Genomic DNA, 11,285 nt, shown 5'->3' on the forward strand with positions numbered 1-11,285 from the left:
CAATGCACAGGATTAAATTGGTATCAGAATGGTGGAAGCATGCTCGCTTCATATAAATTATTTTCAGCAGAAGCACAGTGTTGTCCTGTGTCCCTACAGCTTTCAGACTCAAATCTGTGCAGAATCCACTTGTTGTCTCACGACAGAGCCCTTATCAAGCACACACAGGCCCACCTACAAATTTGGTAAAGAAATATACTTTGCATTCCTATTCTCAACCCTGGGAAAACGCATCAACAATAATAATAATATCATGCATTAACAATATATAATATCGTGTTTTATATATCATCCGCTACTGCGTTTTTGATGTTTCCTAGTGCCTCAAATAACCAGCTTGCTCTTACACCTTACCATGGTTCACAATTTATTGGCCATGATGAATGCCAGAGGCTGCTTTTGGATTGACACACACATATCAAGAACCAACCTTAAACTCAATAAGATATCATTAACCAATGTTAATGAAATGTACTAATCAATAATTATTACTTATGAAATATTGAATATATGTTAGACCAATGCAGTAATATGCCATATTGAGAGTTATGAAGTATGTTCTAGCTTTATTAATTGTAGGCCTTAACGTAGTGAGGCCCATATTTATACTTTTTGACGCTAAACTGCGCTAACGCAGTTTAGCGTCAAAAAGTTTTGCGCCGTCTAACGCCATTCTGAAGCGCCATGCGGGCGCCGTATTTATGGAATGGCGTTAGACGGCGCAATCAGACCGGCGCTGCCTGGTTTGCGTGGGAAAAAACCACGTAGACCAGACAGCGCCGGCGTAGGGGGAAAATGGCGCATGGGCGTCTTAAAATGGGGCAAGTCAGGTTACGTCGAAAAAATCGTCTTAACCCGACTTGCGCCATTTTTTAACGACGCCCATCCCCCATCAACATGACTCCTATCATTGTAAAGATAGGAGTCATGCCCCCTTGCCCAATGGCCATGCCCAGGGGACTTCTGTCCCCTGGGCATGGTCATTGGGCATAGTGGCATGTAGGGGGGCACAAATAAGGCCCCCCTATGCCACCAAAACAAAATATAAAAAATAAAAAATTATACTTACCTGAACTTACCTGAATGTCCCTGGGGTGGGTCCCTCCATCCTTGGGGGTCCTCCTGGGGTGGGCAAGGGTGGCAGGGGGGGTCCCTGGGGGCATGGGAGGGCACCTGTGGGCTCATTTTGAGCCCACAGGCCCCTTAACGCCTGCCCTGAGCAGGCGTTAAAAAGTGGCACAAATGCGCCGTTTTTTGCCACGCCAACTCCCGGGCGTCTCTTTTGCCCGGGAGTATAAATACCACGTAAAGGCCTGGGAGTCATTTTTTAGACGGGAACGCCTCCCTTGCATATCATTAACGCAAGGAAGGGGTTCACGCTAAAAAATGACGCACATTCCGGGAACTTTGGCGCTATTCGCCTCTAACGCCATAGTATAAATATGGCGTTAGTTGGCGTTAGTTTTGCGTCGAAATTGCGTCAAAAAAAACGACGCAATTTCGGCGCAAACGGAGTATAAATATGGCCCTGAGTGTCTTGGCCTATTTTGCCAGGCTTCGTGTAAAAGCTGTATTTCTTAGTGTATAGTAAAAATGCTGACCAAGAGAATTAAACTGGTAAAAGTCTATTGTATTGTTTAAATGTGCATATAACGGAAGCTTTTCGTGAGAACAGACTGCTAGGAGATGATGTTCTTGCTAATGCAACATTTTAGTTTTTTTGTGTGTGAGACTGACTTTCGAAGGACAAGAACAATGGAATTCTGACTTGAGTAGAAGCTGCAACAATATTGTTACCCCACAAGCCGGATGATGAGGACATTGCAAGAGGAACCAATCAACAATATGAGAATGGAGAAATATTAGAATTCATAGATATGGTATAGTACTTTTATTGGAGAAAGTGTGAACATACGATTAACTGACCAATAGGGAACTAGGGGATAGTTTAAGTGACTTTAATATAACAACGCTAATTCTGGGAGAGACATTCATTTCGACATTTTTAGAGAAGACAGATTATTCTGCCATTTGGGTCATTCCGACATTCTGGCTCCTTGGGCTCATATTTTCCTGACTGAGAGCCTGATGCCTTGCTGATCGACTGATGTCCTGAGGACGAAGAATGATTCTGCTTTGATGACCCATACCGAGCATAGGTATACATCGAAATGTGATTATTATGCATATTTGCTTTTTCTTTCTACGTACCAACTGCGCTGTTTTGATAGAACCATAGTTAGATGATTTTCCAAATTTACGGTACTAAATTGTTTAGCATGAAGCCAAACATGCCGATGCTAATCTGATGTTAGTTAAGGATTCTCACTAATTGAATTATGATAACAGGGACTAATGCTTGGTGACCTTCTCTGCTGAACTTCATGTACTTCATTACGTTGACGCAGCTGACTTTGCTATTGATTTGCACCGTAGCTTTAGAATGTGTTGTAGTTCAAGCTTTGATTAGATTGCATTTCTTCTGCCACTTTGGACAACCAGTGTTGTTTCTGTATGTGTTTCGTTTGATGTTGAGATTAATCTACATGACCTTAGCATTATTAATATAGGGAAATAAACATTCTAAACTTTTACTAAAGGTGTAGTTATTCATGACTGAAAGGTCATGGTGCGTGACAATTACTGACTCCAATGATTATTGATTTTATTGATTACTAGTGATTGTCGATTATTGTGTATTGATTATTGATTATATACTGGAGCTATGGTAAGAACTTCTTAATTGCGAGTCAAAAGGTTCATCGACCTATTCGCGTCCCCTTGTAAGTTTACTTATTAAGGTCAGGCGCGCTAACAGTGGTACCGGCACATGTCTGGGTACTGTTGGGATGGTTGCAATGATATTGTGCGCTGTAAGATGCAGCACACATGTGTTTGGGCAATGAGGCAGGGCAGTTGCAAGGTGTTACTGCAAGGGACACCACCATGACGTAACCCCAGGAATGGTATTGACTGACTTCCTAGTCTCTGATGTCTTGGTCGTGTTGGTAGAGTTAATTTGACTATATGCGAGGTATGTTGTTAGGAGACAACCAGAGGCACAGTCATTAGACATGCCATCCATCCCATGTACTGCATATGTACATGTAGGTATTTAGCCCTGGTGATTGACATATGTCCAGGTTGTGTACGTGTTGTGGTGCATGGCACTACTAAGGCGTAGGTACATGTATAGCTTACGTCAGCATGGTGCTACTTGCTTCATGTGCAATGTGTCCCTCTGCTCTCCTTTGACATGCATTGAGTGTGTCCTATGTGGCTCCCCCTTCTTGCACTTAACAATTTAACATTAATTTCCCCATATCCGACTTACCCTGCATTTGTGGTGTTTCCTGGTAGTCTGCCCTGTCCTGCGATTCCAATGACCAGTTCCTCCGGGATGACTTCTGCAACCATCTCCTCCATCTCGTCCAGGTCCTCTTGTGGTGCTGGACTACCACCTCCAGTTTGCAGTGCTGCCTTCCTGTGCGATGCCATTTTTGTCTTTCTCCTTCGCTTGCAGTCCTGCGAGCGTTTCTTGCACTCAGTTACGGTTCTCCTCACCTCTGTCACACTGTTAATCTTGTCTACTATCTGCTGCCAGATTGCCTCTCTCCTTCCAATTGCCAATTTTGAGGTGACGAAGAGTTGATGTTGATGCTCCGTCACCTCTCTCATCAGTATTTCATACTCCTCCGCACTGAAACAACACTTTCTCTTTTTCTTCTTCCTCCCCTGGGTTGTTTGTCCTTCTGGCTGGTTCCTGGTTAATTTAGGTCACCCTGGGGTCTCTCCTGGCTTTCTGGCTCCATTTTGCCTCTCCTTTGCACTGTTTTGTGCATTGGTGTCTAAAGTTGACGCTATCGCTGTAAAAAATGGTGCATTTCCATTTTGCAACATGTTTATGTGTCTTAAAACAGGTTAGAGTCATTTTTCCGACGTTAACATAATTTTGCATTACCACAAGGCGCAATGGTTAACTTCACAAATGTTGACTCTAACCTATTATTAGCACCACCCACCGTCATAATATAAATATGAACCCCAGGTGGCGTTAAAATATGGTGCTATCCAGCACTAGTCTTTTTGACGCAGAACTGCGTTTGCACAGTTTTGCGTCAAAAAGTATAAATCTGGCACTAAGTCATGGGTCACGTGACAGGAAAGGCTGCACCACAATAGTTTCCCTGCTCAAGTCATAATGTCGGCTCCTTTAACTCTGCACATTTTGAATGGTGCCTCACATGGGCTTTTGTGAGGACTAGTGGCACCCAAGAAGAGGACTTTTATATGCCTACGTCAAAGCATGCTTGCTGGCTCATTGCTATTCTTTCCGAGACAATGAATGAACCAGTGTGTCTTGTACTTGAAGCCTATAAGGCTGCATCAGCTGCTGTAACAAATCAAGTATTGACAAAGAGGAACGAGTTAGAGCTATTGGTATTGTAAATTCTTAACTGGACTTTTCTTGACACATCAATTGAAAATGAAAATTAAAACAGATGCATAAGCGAGCCAATTCAAAGCGCTACAGCCCCCATGAGCATGAGCACGAGGGAGAGACACAAAAGGAAAAAGATGTTTGCTCGCAGTCAAACGTATCGGCAAACGTGCAATTATACATATAACAGGGTCGGTGTCCAAGGCAGTAACAAAACCGCCCCACGGAGGGACAAACGAAAAGCATTTACCAATGATAACAAAGGATTTTTGAAAGGCAAGCTCATTAACGAGTAATAGTGATGGGCGTGCGGTGGGCGTGGTTAAAAGCCCACAGATAGATTACAACAGGTCAAAGCACTTGTGCGCTCTACCTAATGAATAAGCTAGGCACGTCCAGCGCTAGGTTAATCATATCACTTTTTTCCAAAAGCATTGATGAAGCCAATAGGTCTCACCGATGCAAGACCTATTGGCTTTGTCAATCTTTTTTGCCATGTTGTGCGTCTGCTGTACAGCATGGTTCATAATAAAATAAAATAAAAAAGCGCTGTGATGGAGCAAGTGTTGATTGCGCCATAGCAATTTTTTTTTACTTTCAGCAATATTGCATAGCAGCCACGCTGCTGTACATGGCTCTTGCATAAGTACTACCTACTGGTTTTGCTATTACTTGTGGTTTTTAGGCAAGGGTTGATTAAGTGATTTTCCCAGGATCACAGGAGGTCAATTATGCTAGATTCAGGCCCATATTTATACTTTTTGACGCAAACCAGCGCCAGCAAAAATCATGCCTCAAACCGACTTACGCCATTTTTTGAAGCACAACCCTCATTGAAATGACTCCTGTCTTAGCAAAGACAGGAGTCATGCCCCCTTGCCCAAGGGCCATGCCCAGGGGACTTCTGTCCCCTGAGCATGGTCGTTGGGCACAGTGGCATGTAGGGGGTCCCAAATTAGGCCTCCCCATGCCACTATAAAAAAAAAAATTAAATACTTACCTCAACTTACCTGTACTTACCTGGGATGGGTCCCCCCATCCATGGGTGTCCTCCAGGGGTGGGCGAGGGTGGCAGGGGGTGTCCCTGAGGGCAGGCGGGGGAGGGCACCTCTGGACTCCTTTGGAGCCCACAGGTCCCTTAACACCTGCCCTGACCCAGGCGTTAAAAAACGGCGCACATCAGGCTGTGCGCCATTTTTTAAGGCCCACCCCCTCCTGTGCGTCAAAATGACGCTGGAGTATAAATAAGGCTCACAGGCCATAAAGTCATTTTTGGGGCGGGAACGCCTACCTTGCATGTCATTAATGCAAGGCAGTTTCAAGCATCCAAGAAATGACGCACACGGTCCGCAGGGTCGGGCGTCAGAGTTTAAGGGCCATATTTATACTCCGTTTGCGCCGAAATTGCGTCGTTTTTTTTGACGCAATTTCGACGCAAAACTAACGCCAACTAACGCCATATTTATACTATGGCGTTAGAGGCGAATAGCGCCAAAGTTCCCGGAATGTGCGTCATTTTTTAGCGTGAACCCCTTCCTTGCGTTAATGATATGCAAGGGAGGCGTTCCCGTCTAAAAAATGACTCCCAGGCCTTTACGTGGTATTTATACTCCCGGGCAAAAGAGACGCCCGGGAGTTGGCGTGGCAAAAAACGGCGCATTTGCGCCACTTTTTAACGCCTGCTCAGGGCAGGCGTTAAGGGGCCTGTGGGCTCAAAATGAGCCCCAGTTGCCCTCCCATGCCCCCAGGGACCCCCCCTGCCACCCTTGCCCACCCCAGGAGGACACCCAAGGATGGAGGGACCCACCCCAGGGACATTCAGGTAAGTTCAGGTAAGTATAATTTTTTTTTTTTTATATATTTTTTTGGTGGCATAGGGGGGCCTTATTTGTGCCCCCCTACATGCCACTATGCCCAATGACCATGCCCAGGGGACAGAAGTCCCCTGGGCATGGCCATTGGGCAAGGGGGCATGACTCCTATCTTTACAATGATAGGAGTCATGTTGATGGGGGATGGGCGTCGAAAATAAATGGCGCAAGTCGGGTTAAGACGATTTTTTCGACGTAACCTGACTTGCCCCATTTTAAGACGCCCATGCGCCATTTTCCCCCTACGCCGGCGCTGTCTGGTCTACGTGGTTTTTTCCCACGCAAACCAGGCAGCGCCGGTCTGATTGCGCCGTCTAACGCCATTCCATAAATACGGCGCCCGCATGGCGCTTCAGAATGGCGTTAGACGGCGCAAAACTTTTTGACGCTAAACTGCGTTAGCGCAGTTTAGCGTCAAAAAGTATAAATATGGGCCTAAATATGGGGCAAGGTTTGCACCAAATGTGCGTCAAGATAATTCAGTGCAAACAGAGTATAAATATGCCCCTCAATCTTTATTCATCAGTTTCAAAGTCGTGGCATGATCTAAATAAATATACATACATTTGACACACACACATATATGTTTATAATATATATTTTAACAGACCTTTACAATTAAGTCAAAGAAGATATTTGAATAATATTTCAATAATCAATGAGAAAAAATAAAGAGCTGATCCAGAAATAAAACACAAATTGGACAGTTAAACGTTTTATTACTTAACTGATTTTCCCTTATCTGTTTTCATAGAAAGTTTAAAAAAGAATTTCTATCACACAATACTTTTTTCTAACTGTATAAGGGTAACCCTACACTTGGTAGGGCTTTCAAAAATTGAATGAAACTCTTAAATGTTCTTCTCCACAGAAATTTTTAGTAAAAGGCGAAAGATTTATTCGATTTGAAGAGAAACCAGAGTATGCTAATGGCAGCCGCCTACTATTGCGTCGGGAAACGCCGTTCCACAGACTATCAGGGCGACTAGGTTTACTAAGGTCATCATAGAAAACCCTTCGAAATAGAACCAAGTTATAATAATAGTTGTAATACTTTACACCGATAAAACACTTGTTGCCACAGAAAGAAACAAGCGGAGAGCCCAGCAGTGAGAGGAATTATGGGTATGCAAATTTAGTCGCAGGTCACGTGACAGGAAAGCCAGCAAGACATTTTCTATGGTCATTTCTGCTCCTTTAATTATCCATGTAACCAGCTGTCTGCAAGGCGGCAACAAAACCGCCCCAAGTAGATAAAGAATTTTTAAAGGGAAGCCCATGAATGAGTGATAGTGAGGAGCGTGCGGTGGGCGTGGTTAAAAGCCACTGAGAGCTCACACCAGGACAAAGAACTTAGGCCCATATTTATACTTTTTGACGCTAAACTGCGCTAACGCAGTTTAGCGTCAAAAAGTTTTGCGCCGTCTAACGCCATTCTGAAGCGCCATGCGGGCGCCGTATTTATGGAATGGCGTTAGACGGCGCAATCAGACCGGCGCTGCCTGGTTTGAGTGGGAAAAAACCACGTAGACCAGACAGCGCCGGCGTAGGGGGAAAATGGCGCATGGGCGTCTTAAAATGGGGCAAGTCAGGTTACGTCGAAAAAATCGTCTTAACCCGACTTGCGCCATTTATTTTCGACGCCCATCCCCCATCAACATGACTCCTATCATTGTAAAGATAGGAGTCATGCCCCCTTGCCCAATGGCCATGCCCAGGGGACTTCTGTCCCCTGGGCATGGTCATTGGGCATAGTGGCATGTAGGGGGGCACAAATCAGGCCCCCCCTATGCCACCAAAAAAATATATAAAAAAAAAAAAAATTATACTTACCTGAACTTACCTGAATGTCCCTGGGGTGGGTCCCTCCATCCTTGGGGGTCCTCCTGGGGTGGGCAAGGGTGGCAGGGGGGGTCCCTGGGGGCATGGGAGGGCACCTGTGGGCTCATTTTGAGCCCACAGGCCCCTTAACGCCTGCCCTGAGCAGGCGTTAAAAAGTGGCGCAAATGCGCCGTTTTTAGCCACGCCAACTCCCGGGCGTCTCTTTTGCCCGGGAGTATAAATACCACGTAAAGGCCTGGGAGTCATTTTTTAGACGGGAACGCCTCTCTTGCATATCATTAACGCAAGGAAGGGGTTCACGCTAAAAAATGACGCACATTCCGGGAACTTTGGCGCTATTCGCCTCTAACGCCATAGTATAAATATGGCGTTAGTTGGCGTTAGTTTTGCGTCGAAATTGCGTCAAAAAAAACGACGCAATTTCGGCGCAAACGGAGTATAAATATGGCCCTTACACACTCGACCTCGAAAGGCTAAGGTCGCGCCGACAGCCGCTGGCGGAAGTGGACTGTATCGGGTCAGTGGCCCTAATATTGTGGGATGGTTAGAAAACGTACGATTTTCATCCAAAAAACAATGACATACTCTTGTACAATTGAGTCCCGCACCTCTCGTTCTCAGTAGCAAACGAAATCATTCAAAAAATAATAAATCTGTCTCTCTGGTTTATCATTAGTACTATACAAAGAGAAACTAAAAGTGAAGAAACAAAACAAAAACAACTCAAAAGGTGCGTAGCTCGTTCCTAGAATTCTCCATATTGATTGACACGAGACGATTTGGGCGACGATTTGTGATCTTGAGCTGTGAGGCTAATAAAGGTGAATGAATGTTAGCACAGGTTTTTAAAGGGAAAGACAAAATGAGGGCCATATTTATACTTTTTGCCGCAAAACTGCGCTAACGCAGTTTTGCGTCAAAAAAATTAGCGCCGGCTAACGCCATTCTGAAGAGCCATGCGGGCGCCGTATTTATTCAATGACGTTAGCCGCCGGCGCTGCCTGGTGTGCGTGAAAAAAAACGACGTACACCAGGCAGCGCCGGCGTAGGGGGATATGGAGCTTGGGCGCCAAAAAATGGGGCAAGTCAGGCTGAGGCAAATTTTTCGCCTCAACCCGATTTGCGCCATTGTTTTCGACTCCCAACCCCCATTGAAATGACTCCTGTCTTAGCAAAGACAGGAGTCATGCCCCCTTGCCCAATGGCCATGCCCAGGGGACTTGTGTCCCCTGGGCATGGTCATTGGGCATAGTGGCATGTAGGGGGGCACAAATCAGGCCCCCCTATGCCACAAAAAAATAAAAATAAAAAACTTACCTGAACTTACCTTAATGTCCCTGGGATGGGTCCCTCCAGCCTTGGGTGTCCTCCTGGGGTTGGCAAGGGTGGCAGGGGGTGTCCCTGGGGGCTTGGGAGGGCACCTCTGGGCTCCTTCCGAGCCCACAGGTCCCTTAACGCCTGCCCTGACCAGGCGCTAAAAAACGGCACAAAAGCGGCCGGACGTCATTTTATTTGACCCGCCCACTCCTGGGCGTGAATTTTGCCCAGGAGTCTAAATACGGCGCACATGCCTCGGAGTCAATTTTTGCATATCATTAACGCAAAGTAGGTGTCCGCGCTAAAAAATGACGAAAACTCCATGGACTTTGGCGCTAGACGCGTCTAACGCCAAAGTTTAAATATGGAGTTAGTTTTGCGTCGGAATTACGTAAAAAAAAACCAACGCAATTCCGGCGCAAACAGAGTATAAATATGCCCCTTAATATTCATAGATTCGTGGTAACTGTCTTTTGCTGTAATTAGTGGGGTTTTGCCTCCAAGCGGTGCATTATGGGTATGATGGCTTTGCCAACGCTTCTTTACGGTGGCCTGCCTGGGGAACGCTGAAAGATTAAAGACTGCGGGCCGTATTTATACTTTTTGGCACACAACTGCGCCAACGCAGTTGTGCATCAAAAAATGTAACGCCGGCTAACGCCATTCCAAAGCGCCATGCGGGCGCCTTATTTATGGAATGATGTTAGCCGGCGGAGCTGCCTGGTGTGCGTAAAAAAAAATGACTTACACCAGGCAGCGCCGGCGTAGGGGAAAATGGAGCTTTGGCGTAAAAAAATGGGGCAAGTCAGGCTAAGGCAAAATTTTCGCCTCAACCCGATTTGCGCCATTTTTTTTTACTCCCAACCCCCATTTAAATGACTCCTGTCTTAGCAAAGACAGGAGTCATGCCCCCTTGCCCAATGGCCATGCCCAGGGGACTTATGTCCCCTGGGCATGGTCATTGGGCATAGTGGCATGTAGGGGGGCACAAATCAGGCTCCCCTATGCCACCCAAAAAAAATAAAATAATACTTACCTGAACTTACCTTAAGTTCGCTGGGATGGGTCCCTCCATCCTTGGGCGTCCCCCTGGGGTGGGCAAGGGTGGCAGGGGGTATCCCTGGGGGCATGGGAGGGCACCTCTGGGCTCCTTCCGAGCCCACAGGTCCCCTAACGCCTGCCCTGACCAGGCGTTAAAAAATGACGCTAAAGTGGCTGGACGTAATTTTTTTTGACCCGCCCACTCCCGGGCGTCATTTTTGCCCGGGAGTGTAAATACGGCGCACATGCCTCGGAGTCATTTTTTAGAAGGGAACGCCTACCTTGCATATCATTAACGCAAGGAAGGCGTCCACGCTAAAAAATGGCGCAAACTCCAAGATCTTTGGCGCTAGACGGGTCTAACGCCAAAGTATAAATATGGAGTTAGTTTCGCGTCGGATTTGCGTAAAAAAAAACGATGCAAATCCGGCGCAAACAGAGTATAAATATGCCCCTGCAATTCTACTAACATGTGCTGTGGGTTTATCCGACAAAGTCCCAGTAAAATCGCTGCATGTTAAAAATTATAAGGATATTGGGAATCACGAAGGACTTCCACGATCATGGAAAGAACCAAGGCCAGAGTCGAATTCTTTAAGATCTTGCAAATCCAAGGTTACTTGCAATATCCTTATATGTGGGAGCCTGCAGCAGGGGCGCCTCATCAATATGGACGCAAGGGGGTCGGCCGATGAAAATAACCTGCTTCACCCTTGATTTATTGCCTTGAAGTATTACTGTTTTTACCTGAAAACAAACAATTCTAAACGATC

At 45.9% G+C, this 11,285-nt stretch overlaps 1 non-coding gene across 1 annotated transcript; it reads right to left on the bottom strand.

Moving 5' to 3' along the window:
• Positions 1-7,121: 7,121 nt before the first annotated feature.
• LOC138286803 (U5 spliceosomal RNA) lies at positions 7,122-7,237 on the bottom strand. Its single transcript, XR_011202079.1, has one exon. It is a non-coding gene; the product is annotated as a U5 spliceosomal RNA (small nuclear RNA).
• Positions 7,238-11,285: the final 4,048 nt, after the last annotated feature.

The sequence above is a fragment of the Pleurodeles waltl genome, chromosome 3_2, assembly GCF_031143425.1.
Source record: "Pleurodeles waltl isolate 20211129_DDA chromosome 3_2, aPleWal1.hap1.20221129, whole genome shotgun sequence".
NCBI lineage: Eukaryota > Metazoa > Chordata > Amphibia > Caudata > Salamandridae > Pleurodeles > Pleurodeles waltl.